This window comes from Canis lupus, chromosome 12 (genome assembly GCF_003254725.2).
Source record: "Canis lupus dingo isolate Sandy chromosome 12, ASM325472v2, whole genome shotgun sequence".
Lineage (NCBI taxonomy): Eukaryota > Metazoa > Chordata > Mammalia > Carnivora > Canidae > Canis > Canis lupus.
The window spans coordinates 13,109,021-13,126,413 of record NC_064254.1 but is presented as its reverse complement, the minus strand read 5'-3'; positions in this window follow the sequence as shown (position 1 = coordinate 13,126,413).

Below are 17,393 nucleotides of genomic sequence, written 5' to 3'. Positions count from 1 at the left end.
CACAGAGAGCAGTTCTAAAAGAGGTTAAGTGGCAGCTCAGGGATCAGAGCTCTTACTGTTGACCCTGGAGGGGGTGGGTCAGGCACCTCTGGGTAACTGACACGGATACTCTGCTTCACCGGGTGTTTGGCACATCAGCCTCAACAATGGTTGGAGCCACTGGCATCCTTGCCAGCTCTGATGAGACTTTCAAAAGCAAAAGCAAACCACAAAAGGACATTGTTGTGCAACAGCCTCTCCCGAGCCCAGACCTGAATGCCTTCCCCTCAAGGAAGGTCCTAATTACCCATGACCGTCTATACCTGATGACTTAGGCCCGGCTGATGCAGTACCGTCGTGGCATCTGTGTGAGTGACGTGCACATGAGCAGATTGCGGCATAACAGCTGTCATTGGGGACTGCAAGTGGGTCTGACACACAATGTTCTACGTGGGATGAGGAACAGCAGACAGAAGCTCTTCAGTGCCAAACGGGGTGGGTGGTGTCCGGTTCCCACCCCTGCCATCTCTGCCTTCTCCTGGGTCATTCCCAGATGAGTTTGCTTGGAGAGCCGGAGGCAGTATTGGCAGTGGGTCTGTCCTCCAGCTCATCTGAGCCCCAATTCCAGGCCTGTGACTGACACGAGTTGATTAACGTCTCTAGGCCTCAGTTTCGTCACCCATACAATGGGCTCTGGGCTATCCCTCTTGGACTTCAGGGAGACGGCCTACGTTTGGGTTCACCTCTCGATAAATGGTGAAGACTACTATCCGGCTCATTTCTGGCAATCTCAGATTATGACTGAATTAAACAGCCGGAGGATTCCACCTGCCTGAATTAGACATGGTTGCTGGTGGCTTAAGGTTTTGAAAAAGAACTCCGAAACTCCTAGAATTTCGAAGTAACCTAGCGAGAACGTCAAAAGAAAGAGTAAACAGGGCTGAGGAGAAGAAGAAAGTGGGTTTGCTTTTCACTCTCTTTCAATTCCTATTAGACAGCGATTCTCAGCTGGGGCAGGCTAACCTTTTTCTGAGTCTCAGAGACACTCTTCCTGTTTTGCCACATCCTGGATTTTCTTGCTGCACTGTGCTAGATTCGAGTCAGGAGGCTGAGAGTGGAGATGATGGGACCCTGGCACAAAGAGGTGATGCTTGTATGTGTACATAATAGAGAATCAACAGTGCGGTTAGCCCGGCAGCTAGACCCACGGTGTGTCTGAATCTAAGGGATGGGACCCCAGCGCCACAGCCGCGACTGCTGACAATTCAAAAATGTGTCATCGACCAAATAATGATGGGAAATTCCAGTCCACACGTTTGAAAAGCAGGCACAGTGGGTGGTCCAAAGGGATCCAGCAAGAACATGACAGTAGGAAAACAAGAGAAGGAAAAATTAGATTCAATAAAAAGAGAAAAATTCCAAATGGTGAGTTCGTTCTATTTGGCTGCAGTCTACCCCCTCCAGGGAACATGGTGGAACTTGAGTCATTTAAGCCTTGGCTGGGAAAAGCCGTGGAGGATGTACAATAGACAAAGCTGGAGTTTGGATTAGTCTGGAGATGGGAGTGGGAGACCCAATAGGTGACTTCAATCGGCACTGCTCTGATTCACCAGACGTGCCCCCTGCTGTCCGAGCCTACCAAGGGGCTGTGCCCGAACGTCATGAATGGCCCCGTGTGTGTGTGTGTGTGTGTGTGTGTGTGTGTGTAAAGGAAGGTGTCTTCCAAGTCATCATGGCCTCATTTCCTTGGACTGACTGGGATGTTTGGAAAGTTAGCATGTTCCCTCTCATAATAAATTTCACATTTCTCGCAGAGAGTTTGTTTTATGGAAAAAAAAATAGAAGCAAGGAAAGGATATTCCATCTGAGCTTGCAGGAAATAATCTTTTTAATTAGAAGGCTGCCACACATTTCAGATTTTCCAGTAGTACTTAAGTTCTCTGCCGTCATATGTATATGTTTTTTTTAATAAAAGCACACTACTATTAATTATTTGTTTTTCCTAGAAAGTACTGGTGAAGGTGTGATTTCTGTGAAGTCAGACTGTTTTGTGTCATGTAGGTGATCGATACTTGGTTAAATGGTATGTTCTGTGGGGTTTGGTTCATAAAGTTATTTGATGCCAGGAACCACCGCTATAAACTTAGTATACATCAAGATTTTTCATTGAGTGTCATCAATACCTAGCACAGTGCTGGATAAGCAGAGTCCTCGATAAATGCACGTTGACTGATTTGGTAAGCTGCCTAAAGTAATAACTCCTCCAGGGTAGATAAAAGGGTAGATACCTCCAGGGTAGGTACCCTCCAGGGAGCAAGCCAGTGGGTAATTAAGCCCAAGCAACTTTTTCAAAACCAGTTTGCTTTTCATTTCAGAAACACACAGGAATCCAAGAGACTGGGGGCGGGGAACAAATTAGATTTTAATTTTTTTTAATTTTTTTTTTAATTTTTATTTATTTATGATAATCACAGAGAGAGAGAGAGAGAGGCAGAGACATAGGCAGAGGGAGAAGCAGGCTCCATGCACCGGGAGCCCGATGTGGGATTCGATCCCGGGTCTCCAGGATCGCGCCCTGGGCCAAAGGCAGGCGCCAAACCGCTGCGCCACCCAGGGATCCCACAAATTAGATTTTACATTAAATGACCTGGATTTGAATGGCAGGTTTCTTATGACTCATCAAAGGACTTAATATCCCACCCACCTGCCCACCTCAGTTTCTGGGTCTGTGAGACTGGGGACTACCTCCAGAGCTTCTTGTACTTCCCCTAATCATGCAATCTTGCCCTGCCCAGCGACAGCCAGAGCCACACTGCCCAGTTGTTAGCTTGCCCGCTGCTGTCCAGGTCGATGATGGGTACCACCACTGCTATTTCAAGGAAAGATGAAATGAAAATATTCTCATAAGGTAGGGACGTCTGGGTGGCTCAGTGGTTGAGCATCAGCCTTCGGCTCAGGATGTGATCCAGCGGTCCTGAGATCGAGTCCCACATCGGGCTCCCTGCATGGAGCCTGCTTCTCCCGCTGCCTGTGTCTCTGCCTCTCTCTGTGTCTCTCATGAATAAATAAATAAAATCTTTAAAAAATATATTCTCACAAAATAGTAGACAGGTTATCCCGGGAGTTCTCCCAATGCAACAGAGCAAAGAGAAAACAAGAATAAGGATACCTGGGTTCTGGTTCTGATTCTGTTTTTGATATCACTTGTTATTTGACCTTCAACAAGTCACTCACTGAGGACCTGGACCATGTGTTATACAAACAGAAAAGGGAATTATGAATTATTATGAGTAGCGATTCATTAGTGGTATTGTGTTTGTCTGTCTGCTTGTGTGTTTAGCTATTCTCAGGTATCTTGTTCGCCAAAGGATTTACAACAGCTTAAAAATGAGATCACACCCTGAAGAAAACCCCCCACATCAGACCCCCTAATCTGGCTCTCCCTCGATATTTGAATGCTGGTCATTAAGAAGACGAGCTGCTGGATCTCTTCTTCCAATCCTGGTCCTGCTACCCATTAGCCATGTAACCTGGGGTGATTTAAAAATATGTGCACAAATTCCTTATCCTCTTCCTATAAAGAGATGGTGCCTAGTTCCCCCTCCCTTTGGACACAGCCAGCTCAACAACTCACTTCTAACTCACTGAAGCACAAAGTGTGGTGGAGGTGATGTTACATGACTTCTGAGACTAAGCCTCGTGCTCTATCTTAGGACACACACTTTTGGAAGCCACCCTGAAGCCACCTTGCCAGAGAGACCACATAGACAGAGATAAAGACAGATACCTGGGGGCCCCAGGCATTCCAGTTTCCCAGCCCAGTACCAGACAGGTTAGTGAAGGACCGACCCTTCAAGGGGACCCCATTCAGACATCCCATGACTGCAACCTCATGAGGAACATGGAGTTACAAGTGCCCAGTTAAGCCAATCCCAAATTCCCAATACACAGAAACTGTGAGAGATAATAAATGATCAATATCATCATTTTAAGCTACTAAGATTTGGGGCAAAATGTTAAGAGCAATAGATACCTAATATAGGGACTTTCCATCCTCTCCTCTCCAAGGAACCCCTGAAGACTCAGCATCAGACAGGTGGCAGCTCCAAATGGCATTTTGGGAAGTGTTTCCATTACCAGAACCCACATGCTATGGTTTTCCTGAAAACAGACTTCGGAATCCAAGGAGCTAGAGGCTAACTTTGATACTGATCCTGGGCAAATCACTTCAGTGATTTAAAATGATGAAGCATTTTGAACTCCTCAGAAGGCTCTGTTTAATTTCACTCTGTCACGATGCACCTACCACATAAACAGCCCTCGGGAGAGGGAGGTGACATGGAAGAAAGGACATAGCTGTGGTTCTCCTGCTCCTGCCCCCTCCAGTGCTTGGCCAGTCACCTGACTGGTCACTGCCATGAGCATCCCCTTCTGTGTAAAATGGCTGAATTGGCCAACATGCTCCCAATCCTTTTCTGTCAGATGCTGAAAGCAAGACAAAAAAGAAGAAAAGGCAGGCTCACTGTCTTCAGATGTTTCCAATCCAGTGAGGAAGCAGACTCTACCATGGCAAACACTAGAGGACAACATGCAATTTAGTGTTAAAAGGGATGGTGCATTTAAAGGGAGGTGCTTCCACGGAATCCAAGGGTGCACAGAGGGTGGTAGAGAAGTCATTTCTTCAGCTTCTTTTGAAGGATGGTGTAACGAACTGAATGCTTGTGTCTTCCCCCAAAATTTTATGTTGAAGCCTGATCCTTGGTGTGATGGTGTTAGGAGGTGGGGCCTTTGGCGAGTGATTATGTCGTGAGGCTAGAACTATCATGTATGGGATTGGCGCCCTTGTAAGAAGAAATATGATCTCTCTACCACGTGAAGGTATAAGAAGATGGCCATCTGCAACCAGGAAGAGGGCCCTTCACAGGACTGGATCTGCCAGCACCCTGCTCTTGGACCTCCCAACCTCCAGAACAATGAGAAGTAAGGGCCTATCAGTTAAGCCACCAAGTCTACGGTATCTTGTTAGAGCAGCCCCAAATGACTATGACTGTGACAGTTACAATTCTCAGTTGCAGACAACAGAATCCATTCTTGTCTGTTTAAGGAGCGGGGGAGTTTAATCAAGACTCTTAAAGAGTACACAAATGTTCAGAAGAGCCAGACTCCAGAGCCATTAGCCACAAAGTGCCCAACCACATAAAGAAGTTTCTTAGAGAAGACCCCCACAGCCATTTGGCACTTAGGACCCTCTGCACTGGAGACCGGAAGCTCAACCCCTTCTGTATCCTCAGGAACCAAGTCCTTGTTCCTCTGATGGGGGTGCTGCCTCAAACGAGGTCTCATGCGGACATGTCGCATACAGAACATGGCACAGGAGTCTAAAGATGCAAGCTTCCTAGCTTCACCATGATGCAGAAATTATATATGTAGGGAGGGCATGCAGAGATGTGTCCCAAGATGACAATTGCCCCCTTCCTCGATGATGGGAAGAGTGTGAATAAGCAGAAGATGGAGGGGGGAGCAGCATGAGGGAGGGACTGAGGCAAGAGGAAGGTGGGGACAGGACGCCTCCCCACTGGTGCAGAAAGGTAGGTTGAGTGGCCGCAGCACTGCCAGGGGAGCCAGGCCGACGAGCCGCGAGCCGCGAGCCCTGCGTCTCCAGATGCCTGTCGCCTGGCTGTCTGCGCCCCTTCCCCCTAGCCTGCTCCAGACCCGCTCCGTCGTTTGGAAGCGGCTGTTCTTCCCCGAGCTGGCGTTTTGCAGTTGGCAAGGAGCACCTGCTTTCTCTCAACGGCCGTCTGTCTTCTTGTCTTCTCCTTTCCAACAGGGTGAATACATTTCTCTTCTGTGGCGCGTGCCAACATACCTCGAATTTGCTGGCAGCAGGGGCTTCTCATGTGTTGGTTTTGGCACCTTTCGCAGTTTGTCCTATTTCTCTTCCATCTGGGCTAGAAACATGCCAACCAGGACTTCTCCAGATTTTTTTAACCCTGGGCTGTGACCCAAGGGAGTATGTACCCTGATCCCCTGGATCTCAAACACCATCACGGCCTCATGCCTGCACCCCTCCCTGCACGCGCGCGCACACACACACACACCTCACTGGGAAGCATGGCAGTTGGTCACTGATGAAGAGTCCCAACTTGTGGTGGGACTCTCAAACTTCGTGCTCAGAGGCCAGGTTCATACAAAGGGACATTTGAGCTTCCACTGAAAAATTGGTGATATATATTCTTGTCAGCAATAAGGACAGGCCATGAACATTCTTTCAGCTGGATGTCTTTTAAGAAGTGTTCGGGCTCAGCACTCAGAGATTGGGGAAGTTGGAGGCACTGTGAAATGGGAAAACCAGGCCGGAGCTGGACTTGTGTGAAGATGGCAGGTGGAACCCACAGCCATGTGTCCGGAGGACATCCAGCCTGGTAGGTGCTCCATGTTTATTTGCTACATAGATGATTGGATAAAATGTAGGAACAAGCAGTAAGTGAAGTTCCACTTCACTCTCTCAGAGGGATTCATCCTCAAGTATGAATCTTGAGTTCTGCTAAGTCTACCCCCTTAGCCTTCAAGGGCCATAGCCACCCCCTCCACCTGCCGCAGCTGGAATTCCTGACCTCAGCCTCTCTCACCTGGCTCTGTCAGATTCCCTGGTGTCCAGATCCCACCCCTCCAGTCCACTCTGCATACCACAGCCACAGTCTAGCTTTCTAAAAACAAACCTGCTAAATGTGGGATCCCAGATAGACCCCGGGAAAGAGAAAGGGCATTGGTGGAAAAACTGCAGAAATCCAAAGAGAGTCTGAAATCTAGTGCATGGTAATGTATCAGTGTTAACCCCCTAGCGTCGACAAATGTGACCCTAGCGCCCACAAATATTCCCATACGGACAGTAAGATCTTCACAACAGGGGAAGCTGAGTGAAGGGTATACTGAACTCACTGTACTGTCTTGGCAACTTTGAATCTAAAAATAGTCTTTCAACAAAAAGGTATAAATATTTTTCTTTTTTTTTTTTAAAGATTATATTTATTTATTCATGAGAGACGCGGGGGCAGGGTTTGGGCAGAGACACAGGCAGAGGGAGAAGCAAGCTCCATGCAGGGAGCCCGATGTGGAACTCGATCCCGGGACTCCAGGATCACGCAAATCTGACCACATCACTTTCCTGCTTAAAACTAGGGTGACCAGCTATCCTAGTCTGCCCAGAATGGGGGCAGTTTCTGGGATGTAGGATTTCACTGTTATAAGAAAGACCCCAGCACACCAGGACTGTTGGTCACACTGAACCCTCTAATGGCTCCTCATTAGAGGTAAAGATAAAGTCCAAATCCCTTAAGTGGCCAAACAAAGCCTGCCATGGCCCGAGCTCCCCCGAGCCTCTACCCGCAGAGCTCACTGTGATCCCGCACCCTGCCCACCACCCTGGACTCTGCTGTGTGCACTCCCCGCAGGCCCCCAGCTGCCTCTCCACCTGTGCCTGGGCTCATGCTGTCTCCTTGGCCCGCAGGGCTTTCTCATCCCCCTCAGCCCCCCAGCCAACACAGAGTGCTGCTGTTTCAGGTACAACTCCTGATAAAACCTTTCTCTATCCAAAGGATTCGAAAACTTATGTCCACACAGAAACCACACCAAAAAAGCTGTTTATAGCAGCCTTATTCATAATTGCCAAAACTCAGAAGCAACCAAGATGTCCTTCAGTAGGTGAGTGAATAAATAAATAGTGTTACATCCAGACAGTGGAATATTACTCAGTACTTTAAAAATGACCTATCAAGGGGCGCCTGGGTGGCTCAATTGGTTAGGCGTCTGCCTTCAGCTTAGGTCACGATCCCAGGGTCCTGGGATGGAGCCGCATGTTGGGCTTCCTGCTCAGCAAAGCATCTGCTTCCCCCTCTGCCCCTCCCCCTGCTCTCTCTCTCTCTCTCTCTCTCAAATAGATAAGTAAATAATCTTTTTAAAAAAAAACAAAACAAAATAAATGAAACAAAAATGAGCTATCAAGCCAATAAAAGATATGGAGGAAATTTAACTGCATGTTACCAAGTGAAAGAAACTAATCTAGAAATCTGGAAAAGGCTACAGACTGTATGATTCCAACTATTATGGCATTCTGGTAAAGGCAAAACTGGGGAGCCAGTAGAAAGATCAGTGGTTGTCAGGGGTTAGAGGGAGGAGAGGGATGGACAGAGCACACAGGATTCTTAGGGCAGTGGAGCTACTCTGTATGGTACACTATAATGGCAGACGCGTGTCATGATACATTTGTCAAAACCCACAGAATGTACACCACCAAGAGTGAACCCTCATGTGAACTCTGGACTTTGGGTGATACTGATGTGTCAATGTGGGTTCATCCACTGTAACCAATGTGCCCCTCTGGTGCCAGATGATTAAAGAGGCTGTGCGCACCCAGAGGCAGGCAATATATGGAAAACCTCTGTATCTTCTCCTCACTTTTGCTGTGAACTAAACCCTGCTCTAGAAAACAGCCTATTTTTTTAAAGATTTTATTTATTTATTCATGGGAGACACACAGAGAGAGGCAGAGACACAGGCAGAGGGAGAAGCAGGCTCCCTGTGGGGAACCTGATGCGGGACTCAATCCCAGGACCTGGGATCATGCCTTGAGCCAAGGGCGGACACTCAACCACTGAGCCACCCAGGCATCCCAAAAATAGCCTTTTTTTTTTTTTTTTTAAAAGAACAACAACAAACCTTTCTCCACACATCTGTCCCACTTCCCCCATAGAACGGGCCCTGCCCTTGTCTGCTTCTCTGGCCCCTACATTCACAGCAATGTATCCAGCCAATGGATCCCATGCCTGACAGCTCCCACTCCAGAAGCCCAGACAATGGGGATGTCATCACATTCATTCCTCTTTGGCTCCTGGTAACTTCATACATTTGTTGGAAGCCCATATAGAAGTTAAAAGAAAATGTTCTCTTGCTCTGGTGTCCTACATAGTTCTTGCCATATTTCCTTGTCATCACACAGGTGGCGCTCTCACACGGATGCCCCATATTCAGTGCACTTTTCTTAAAATGGCCCCATTCATGAGTGTCTGCCCTCTGGCTTGTGTTCATCTGCAGCCCTGGCATGGCTGACCCTGGTCCTCCTTTGGTTCCCAACCTTGGTCCTGACTTCCTAGTTTATTTCCCATCTCCTCAGCTTCACTGGCTGAGCTATCTTGCCACTTATAGCCTCACCTTGCCCTTCAACCTGGCAAGGCTTCCTGATGCAGGTCTTTCGCTTCTCTGACCACAGCACAGTCTTCCTCTACCTTTCACTGCCAGGAGTAAACATCCACTCACCCCCTGGGAGGCTGATGTTTGGTGCAGCCCTGGACACAGGCTCCTCTGGGCTGTCCAACCCTGAGAGCAGGCCCCTGGCTTCTCTCACCAAGGGCTCCTCAGATCCCACTTTAGCAAAGCAGGCCCATTTCCTTAGCTCCACAGGATTAGATGCTGCGGCCACTCTTCTGGTCTGGCTCTGTGATAGGGGAACCATGGAGGTGTATGTGAAAGGGACTTCTTTGAGTTGTCCTTAGGAGTATCCTTGGTGGTGGTGCTGTGCTCTGGGACAGAGCAAAGACCACTTCCTCCTCACAAGGCAACCCAGCTCTATGGACAGAAAGTAAACAAACAACAAAAAAAAAGCCCCAGCCTTCCCCAGAAATCCTCCCTCATTATTCATATGCCTTCTCAGAATGCATGAACATTCAAAGTATGCATAGCCTTGAGCCCTTTCACCCAGTAATTCCAATTCTAGAATTCTACTCCCTAGAAATATTCATACACATACCTCAAGATGTATGTACAAGGATGTTCTGTGATTTATGTCATATTATATTGCAAATAATCTACAAGTCCATCAATAAAGAAATCATTCTATAAATTGAGGTAGGTTCACACAGTAGAATACTGGGCAGCTATGAAAACAACGAGGTAGATCTACATGCATTAACAGGAAGAGATCTCTAATATATAACCTACATCAGGCTTTGGCAAACAAAATCTCATAAGCCAAAAACAACCTCTTGCCTGTGTTTGTAGTGCTCCCAAGCTAAGGATGGTTTTTCCACTTTTAAATGGTGGAAATAAAATCAAAAGAAGAGTAATATTTTGTGGTGCATGAAAATTATACGAAATTCAAATTTCAGTGTTCATAAATAAAGTTTAATTGGAACACAGCCACGTCCATTCACTTATATATTGACTATGGCTTATTTCTTGATACAGTGGTCACAGAGACCATATGGTCCACAGAGCCTATTATTGGGCCTTTGACAGGCAAAGTTTGCTGACCCTGGGCAAGAGGAGCCTGACGGGAGAAGGGAGGGTGGATAAAGAGAGATTACATATTTTATTACTTATCCTATATTTCTTTAATTTTTATATTGAATATATGTATATATCTATATAAGGTACATTCTTGTTATTTGCAGTAGTTACGCTCTATAAAGTCACCATAAACACTGAATTAGAGAGCAGTGTACCATTACTTCTAGGGACACACAAGGCTAAGTTCCTGTGAGCCTTTGGTCACAGTTTCATCAACCCATCAATACCTAATCTGTTTTATGTGTGTTTCTGTTTAAAGACACCTCATTTAATATATATCGTTGATTCATAACGTTGGCCTCACAGCCAACAGTCCTATAACTTGTACTGGAATGAAGCTCACCTAACACATGTACTTTTTCTGCAAGGCATAGCACAGCCTTCTTTGGCTTAGGAACACTACACAGTTTTTCAACACTACACCTGGGGGACATTTTTAGCAACAAAATCACCACCAACAGTAACAACAAAATAGCAAAAAACATGGTGCCAAATAGATCAGGACAAGGATACTTGTTTACAGTATGAAAACTGAAACCAGCATTACCTTGGTTGACCTCAACAGGGGATGTGCCCATTGGGTGATTCCAAATTTTTGCCACTCTGTCCATACCCACAAATGGTTTTGAAAGCACTAGGTGTATTGATTTGCAGATTACAAATAAATGTTCATGAGTAGGCAAATTTACAAATATGGAATTGATGAATAATGAGGATCAAAGATATATACACCAATGCATTGTTTTTGTACTTAATAAAAAAAAATATGTTTGATGTTTGCTCTTGGCCACAGAGTTGCCCCCCTACGCTGTCTTTTGGGCAGTAAGTAGAGGGTCTCTAACCCTGCCTCTGGTGGGTACAGATGCTCAAGTTTACATAGGTAAGCCAAGTTTTCACCAGGACCCCCAACCAAGCAGAGGCAACACAAAGCAGAGAACGAGTTTGCTGTTTCATAGCTGTTTCCTTTTGTTGAAGGATTGACTTCTGAGGGATCCATGAACAGCTTCCTGGGACTGCAAGGTCACCTTTGAGGCTCAGGAATGCTGGCGACACACAGGCCACCAGAGGCATGTGGTGAAGAGTGTGCCTCCTCACCGTGACTTCCGTTTTGCCAATCTCTTATTAATCCATCCCATTCATGCATGCACTTGACATATTCCCGCCCTCCTAGCATTCACTCCGTACACTTTTATCCAGGGCAGATATGAAAGGCACAGATTCTTGTCCTGTTTTGTTCTTTCCTCCTTTGGCATCCCAGCCTTCCAGGACCAAGTTGGGGTGTTGATAACCGCTGTTTGACCAGCATGCCGAGAATGAGCTCCTGCATAGACATCCTGGTTGGCCACCTCACGAGAGTTCCCTGGTAGTGAAGGGAATGTGAACAGGATCCTGGGTGGGGGCGTTGTGAGCTCCCCACTCTCTCACTCCAGCCTCCCAACCTCCTCCCAGAGCCACCACCCAGTGAGCCCACTGCAGCCAGACACAGCCCAAAGGGAAGAAGCTCTAAAGAGCGCAGAGACAACAGGAAGCCTGAGGGCGCCGCCAGAGAGAGGGTGCATGATTCAAATATTGTTGCTTCCAGGTGGAAGAGCCACTTCAAACTCTTCTAGAATGAAAAATGTAAATTCAGCACCACATATGGCACTAAATTATACATATCTGCCCATTGTCTAATGGGCTTTCCATCTTTGACTAGTCTTCCCACTAGCCTTCTTAGAGTCCTGTGAGTGGAACTGTGTCCTCTTGCCACCCGCACTGCTCAGACGAGCTGAAAGGGACAAGGGATCAGAATGAGTCAATAGATGCCGGTCAGAATGGAGTTCAAGGCAATAAAACAGGAAACACAGGTATATTCAGGCCCACATCAAATGAACTCTCAGCCTGACCTGAAGCTGTTGAAAGAATGCTCAGACCATCACGGTTAGGAAAGTGAGGTCCCGTCCTCAGAGAGTGCTGGACACCACCCCAACGCTCGGGCTGGCACAAAGCTCTGTTGCCATCTTGTGGTGAGCAGAGGTGGGCCTTGGAGGTCTCCCTGACTTTTCCAGGCTTTTCTCAACTTACAAGCTCCCAGGGGAGCTTACACATGTTTCCGGAAATGCAGTCCCTCCCTCTGGCTTTGACTGCTCAACACAAAGGGCAGGCTCCTCTGGAGACCAGCAGTGTGGCTGGAGGAAGCCCCTCTCTGAGGCCCTAGATGCCCCCTCTGTAAAGCTTCAGATTGTCCTGGATCACAAGCCCCTGTGATGCCCCTTATGCGGTCACTGCTTGTGCAAGGCCCTTTCCTGGAACATCCTGAAAGCTATGGGAGCGGCTTCTCCCCTCAAAGCACCACAGGATGGTTGCTGAGCCTGCACCCTACATGGGCCTGAGGTGGTCAGGGCCCTGCTGCTCTTCCTTTGAGAAGTTTCCACAGGCAGCGCCTCTCGGTAAGGAAGGAAGAGAGAGCTTTTCTGTGCTTGCCCTCCGTGCCCAAATATTGAATACAACCTCTCGATGAGTGACGGCCAGAGGGACAGAGCAGATATCTCGTCTGCAAGAGGCCCTGGTGGGAATGTGCACGTGTGTGCCTGCCCATGTGCGCGTGTGTGAATGCATATATGGGCGCATGCATGCATGTCTGCTCGCGCATGCATGCATGCCTCCGTTCGTGTGGGAATTCTCCGTTTCTGTGTCTGTCCCCAGGTGAAAAGAGACAAGACTTAGAGGGAGTGGGAGGGACACAGAGGAGCTACTGGGTTGCTGGAATCTGGGGGAAGAAAATCAAGGTGAACCCATGCTACCCCCCAGGGGCTGATGCGAGCCGGGGAGCCCCAGCCTTCCCACTCATGACTTCAGTTCTGGGTGAGACTTGAATCACCTAGGACAGCAGGGCAGAGTGTCCTGCTCCTGGGCATGGAAGACCCCATGTGTCTTCCCGGGCTCCTTAGCAGACCCTGCTCCTCACTCCCACCCTGCGATGCCCCTCTTCATTCCCTGTGGCTAGGGCAACCATGTCCTGGGACCCAGCCAGCAGGCTGTCCCAGCCCACACGACATGCGTGCAGCCAGGCATTGTCCCTGGGACTGGCTCTGAGCAGCCATGCCTGGGTTCCCAGAAGGAGGTGGGCTCCCACTTGTGATCTAGTGCAGTCACGCTTCTGATCCAGGAGGCCCAGCGCCCAGGGTGTTGGGCAGGGCAGTGATTGACAACCTTGGGGAGGTTTGTTTTTTTATACTTTTGAGAGGGAATGTTGCCGAGACCAGCCAGCATTGGGGTAGGATGGGACAACAGAGAGAGAGTACCAAGGGGCTGGGTTGTCATCACTCCACTATGGGAGTGGAGCCCCAATCAGGTCTCTAAGAGCACTGGAATTAATACTTGGAATGTCTGTACCCTTTGCAAAGGACAATAAGATAGTATTACTGTGTCCATTTGACAGGAGAGAATACTGAGCTATAAGGTTGTTCGTCTGTGAAGTCCGGGGCTCCAGGAGTAATGGCTCTCGTATACGTATGTTTTATACTTTACATTACAGATAACCTATTTATATCTATTTCACAATTTGGCTCTCCCCTGATCTTTCTTGATCCCCACAGGCTCTGTGAGGCAGAAAGGCCAGACTAAAAAAATAAAATAAATAAAAAATAAAATAAAAAATAAAAATAAATAAAATTAAAAAAAAAAAGAAAGAAAGAAAGAAAGAAAGGCCAGACTGACACTCTCTCAGCCCACAGTAAAGCTCTGCTAGAACTGGGCTCCCGCTGGCTAGGAGCACTGTTGGTGGCTGAACGGCTTTCATTTCTGACTCCTTCTTCCCCGGCCTTCCTTGCAAAGTCAGCCCCCCGCTCTGTAATCTCCGGGGAGCCTGATCCCAACAGTTAGGATGACTCAAATCTGCTTGCTTGGGTTGAGTTCAGAACTCTGGGTTAAGCTAATCAACCCAGGATGTCAGCCTCGTGGCTTAAATCGACAAGTTCAGACGGAAGGGGAAAGGATCGCCCTCTCTTTCTCCCTGGACGTGACCAAAGAGGCGAGTGCCAAAGCTGCTGCTGGCAGCCATCTTTTAGCCATGAGGAAGTCGGCCCAAGGAAAAGAATTAGAAGAGGGCAGAGCAGCCATGATTACAGGAAACCAGAGTTCTCACCCTGAACCTACCTTACCTGAATCCCCTGACTCTAGACTACTTGTTAGCTCTATAGTAAACTCCTTATTGTTTAAGTCAGTTTGCATCACCTTTTCTCTTCCTTATGTCCAAAAGCAACATCACGGGCATGTCTGGACAGACACACTTTCCCCCCACGTTAGCCGTTAGACTTCTCCTTGCCTTCCTCTGGTGCCTGTCAGAGCCAAGTCAGCACACATCGAAAGGGCCAGGGCAGACTAAATGCATCTTCTGGACACCACAAATGTCTTTGTGGTATCTTAAGACTCTAAAAACTGTGCAGGGAGCTGTGGCCTAGCTTAGTCCTGCTTCCCATTAGGATAAACACATCCCTCAGTGTAGCAACCCTTGCATGGCTCCAGAAATAGCCTGCCCACCAGAGAAAATGCCCTTTATTTGACAGGCTTCCACAGCCATATTATTATCTTATAATCTCTTTTATCCACCCCTTCCCCCCGCCTGGAACTCAAATTGCATCTTTAAAATGTCTAAACAGCAGTTTGGTGCTCTTCAGTGATGCTATACTTGATACTGAACTGGGAAAATTAATGTCAAAAGCCCAACTTCAGAGAAGTCTGAGTGAAGGGCGGGAGGGATGTTTTATATTCAATTATTTTCCTGTGGGAAAAGATGGATTTTTAAAAACTGACTGTAGACTAAATTTCAGTGTCCAGAAGAAGTCCAACTTTCTGCTTCCATACCAATGGCATCAGCCCCACAGACCTTAGCAGAATACCTGTGTGTGACTTTCCGCCCTTATTTCTGGATGGTGACCCTCACTGCTGGCTTCCTTCTCACAGGGCTGGCATGACCATGTATGGGTGTGGATGCCCCAGGGGCGAGGTGCACAGAGACCCCAGAAACAAATAATGACCCCACCTAAAAATGCCAACTGGTGGGTGCCTGGGTGGCTCAGTTGGTGAAGTGTCTCATTCCTGGTTTCGGCTCAGGTCACGATCTCAGGGTTGTGAGATCAAGCCCTGTGTCATGTTGGCTCCATACTCATTGTAGAGTCTGCTTGAGATTTTCTCTTTCTCTCTTTCTCTCTCTCTTTCTCTCCCCCCACCCCTCCCCACTGTTCTCTCTGTCTCTCTCAAGGTAAATAAATAAATCTTTAAAAAAAAAAAAAGCCAACTGGTAAGGAACAGCATCAGAACTATGCTCATGGAGGCTGCTCAGTGCCATCAAAGATTGTATCAGACTAAGCCAGAGGAAGCTTTCAAGAAAAATGTGAAGACACCTGAGCCAGCTGTTTTAGAGGCCTGGCAGGAGTTTGTCTCCTGTGCCAGGCCCACCTCCTCCTGCCTCAATGTCCCACCTGGATGGAGCTATTAGTTTTCCCTCTTCCCCTTTCTGAAAACCTTCTCCAGATCCTTCCTGAACCTGGTGACAGGCTCCAGCTCCAAGTGCTGAGGGGAAGGGCAGGGCAGCTTCCTGTAAGAGAGTAAGCCTTCCTTCCACCAAGTCCATTACAACAGCAGACTGGAGGACTCAGTGGCAGAGGGCAGCATGGGCCTCTAAGTCCTGAGCACCCACCTCAGACCAGCCACTCTGCTCATGCGATCTCAGAGCCTCACGAGAATTACACATCATGGAGATCATTGGCCCCAATGTATAGATGTGGAAACTGAGACTGAGAGAAGTCGATGAATGGTCCCAGGATCACACTGTTCATAAAGTGGCCAGTGGGATTCAAGTCTAGGTCTGTCTGCTGCCCAAGGCCTGGCTTCTTCCCTACCCAGCTTGGCTGTTTAGGTGAAGTGGGCTCTGACCCCCTTTACTGCCTTTTAAATTGACCCCGGGGGAAGCACAAAACTGCTCCCTTTGTTGAAGCTCATACTCTGCAGGCTTGGACCGGGGCTGGTAGTTGTAGGACTAAAAATCAATCTTTTTTCCTCCTGCAAGTTTGCTCTTGATCAGTACTGGGCAGCATTGGCCATCCCAGGAGAAAGAGCAATGTGGAACTTTCTGGAAGTCTACTGAGTGATCAGTTCACAGGGGCACACCAGATTTTCACATTTCTCTCATGTCCTTGCTTCTTTAAGGTTGTATTTCCTCATGCCTTCTAACAGACCCACCGTGTTTCTCTTTGTCCCTGCAGAGCTCTTCTGCCCAATTCTTCCCTGGACCCTCACCCTCCCAAGACAGACAGACACACACACACACACACACACACACACACACAACAGCAATCAATTTCTCTTGAGATCAAAATATATGAGCTTATATAATCATATTATTTTCTAGATTTCTGGAGTGTTAAAAAAAAAAAAAAGGTCAGGGCACCTGGGTGGCTCAGTCGATTAAGTATCTGACTCTTAGTTTCTGCTCAGGTCCTAATCTCAAGGTCTTGAGATCCAGAGCCCCAGGCTCTGTGCTCAGTGGGAAGTCTGTTTGGGATTCTCTCTCTCCCCTTCCTCTGCTCCCTCACTAAATAAATAAATAAATAAATAAATAAATAAATAAATAAATAAATAATTTTTTTAAAAAAAGGTTATTATCCCTACATTTTTAGTTGAGGAAAAATTCAATTACCAAATAAAGTAAATAAGTAAAAGAAATAGAGCAGAGCTGTTTCTAATGAAGAAGGCTTGGGGAAAGGCAGCTTTTCCACTGGCAAGTGTGTGTCAGGGCGCTTTCTCCTCTGCGTGTGCTGTGGGTGGGGTGTGTCCCGCTCAAGCAGCGCCCTCATGCAGCTCCGTGTGCCTGAGTGTGTGCACTGAGAGGTCCAGGAGCACCAGAGCCCCTTGTCCGGTCACATTCAGGCAGCAGAAAATCTGCATTTAATTGCAAATGTTGTAAAAATAATCACACAGAAGAGCAGGCTAGCTTTAAAATGATGTGCCCTTGACTTAGTGCCTGAGTGTGGGACATCTTTCTACTGAAATGCTTATAAAGCTGTAAACGAGAAGTCAACATTTCTTCAAGA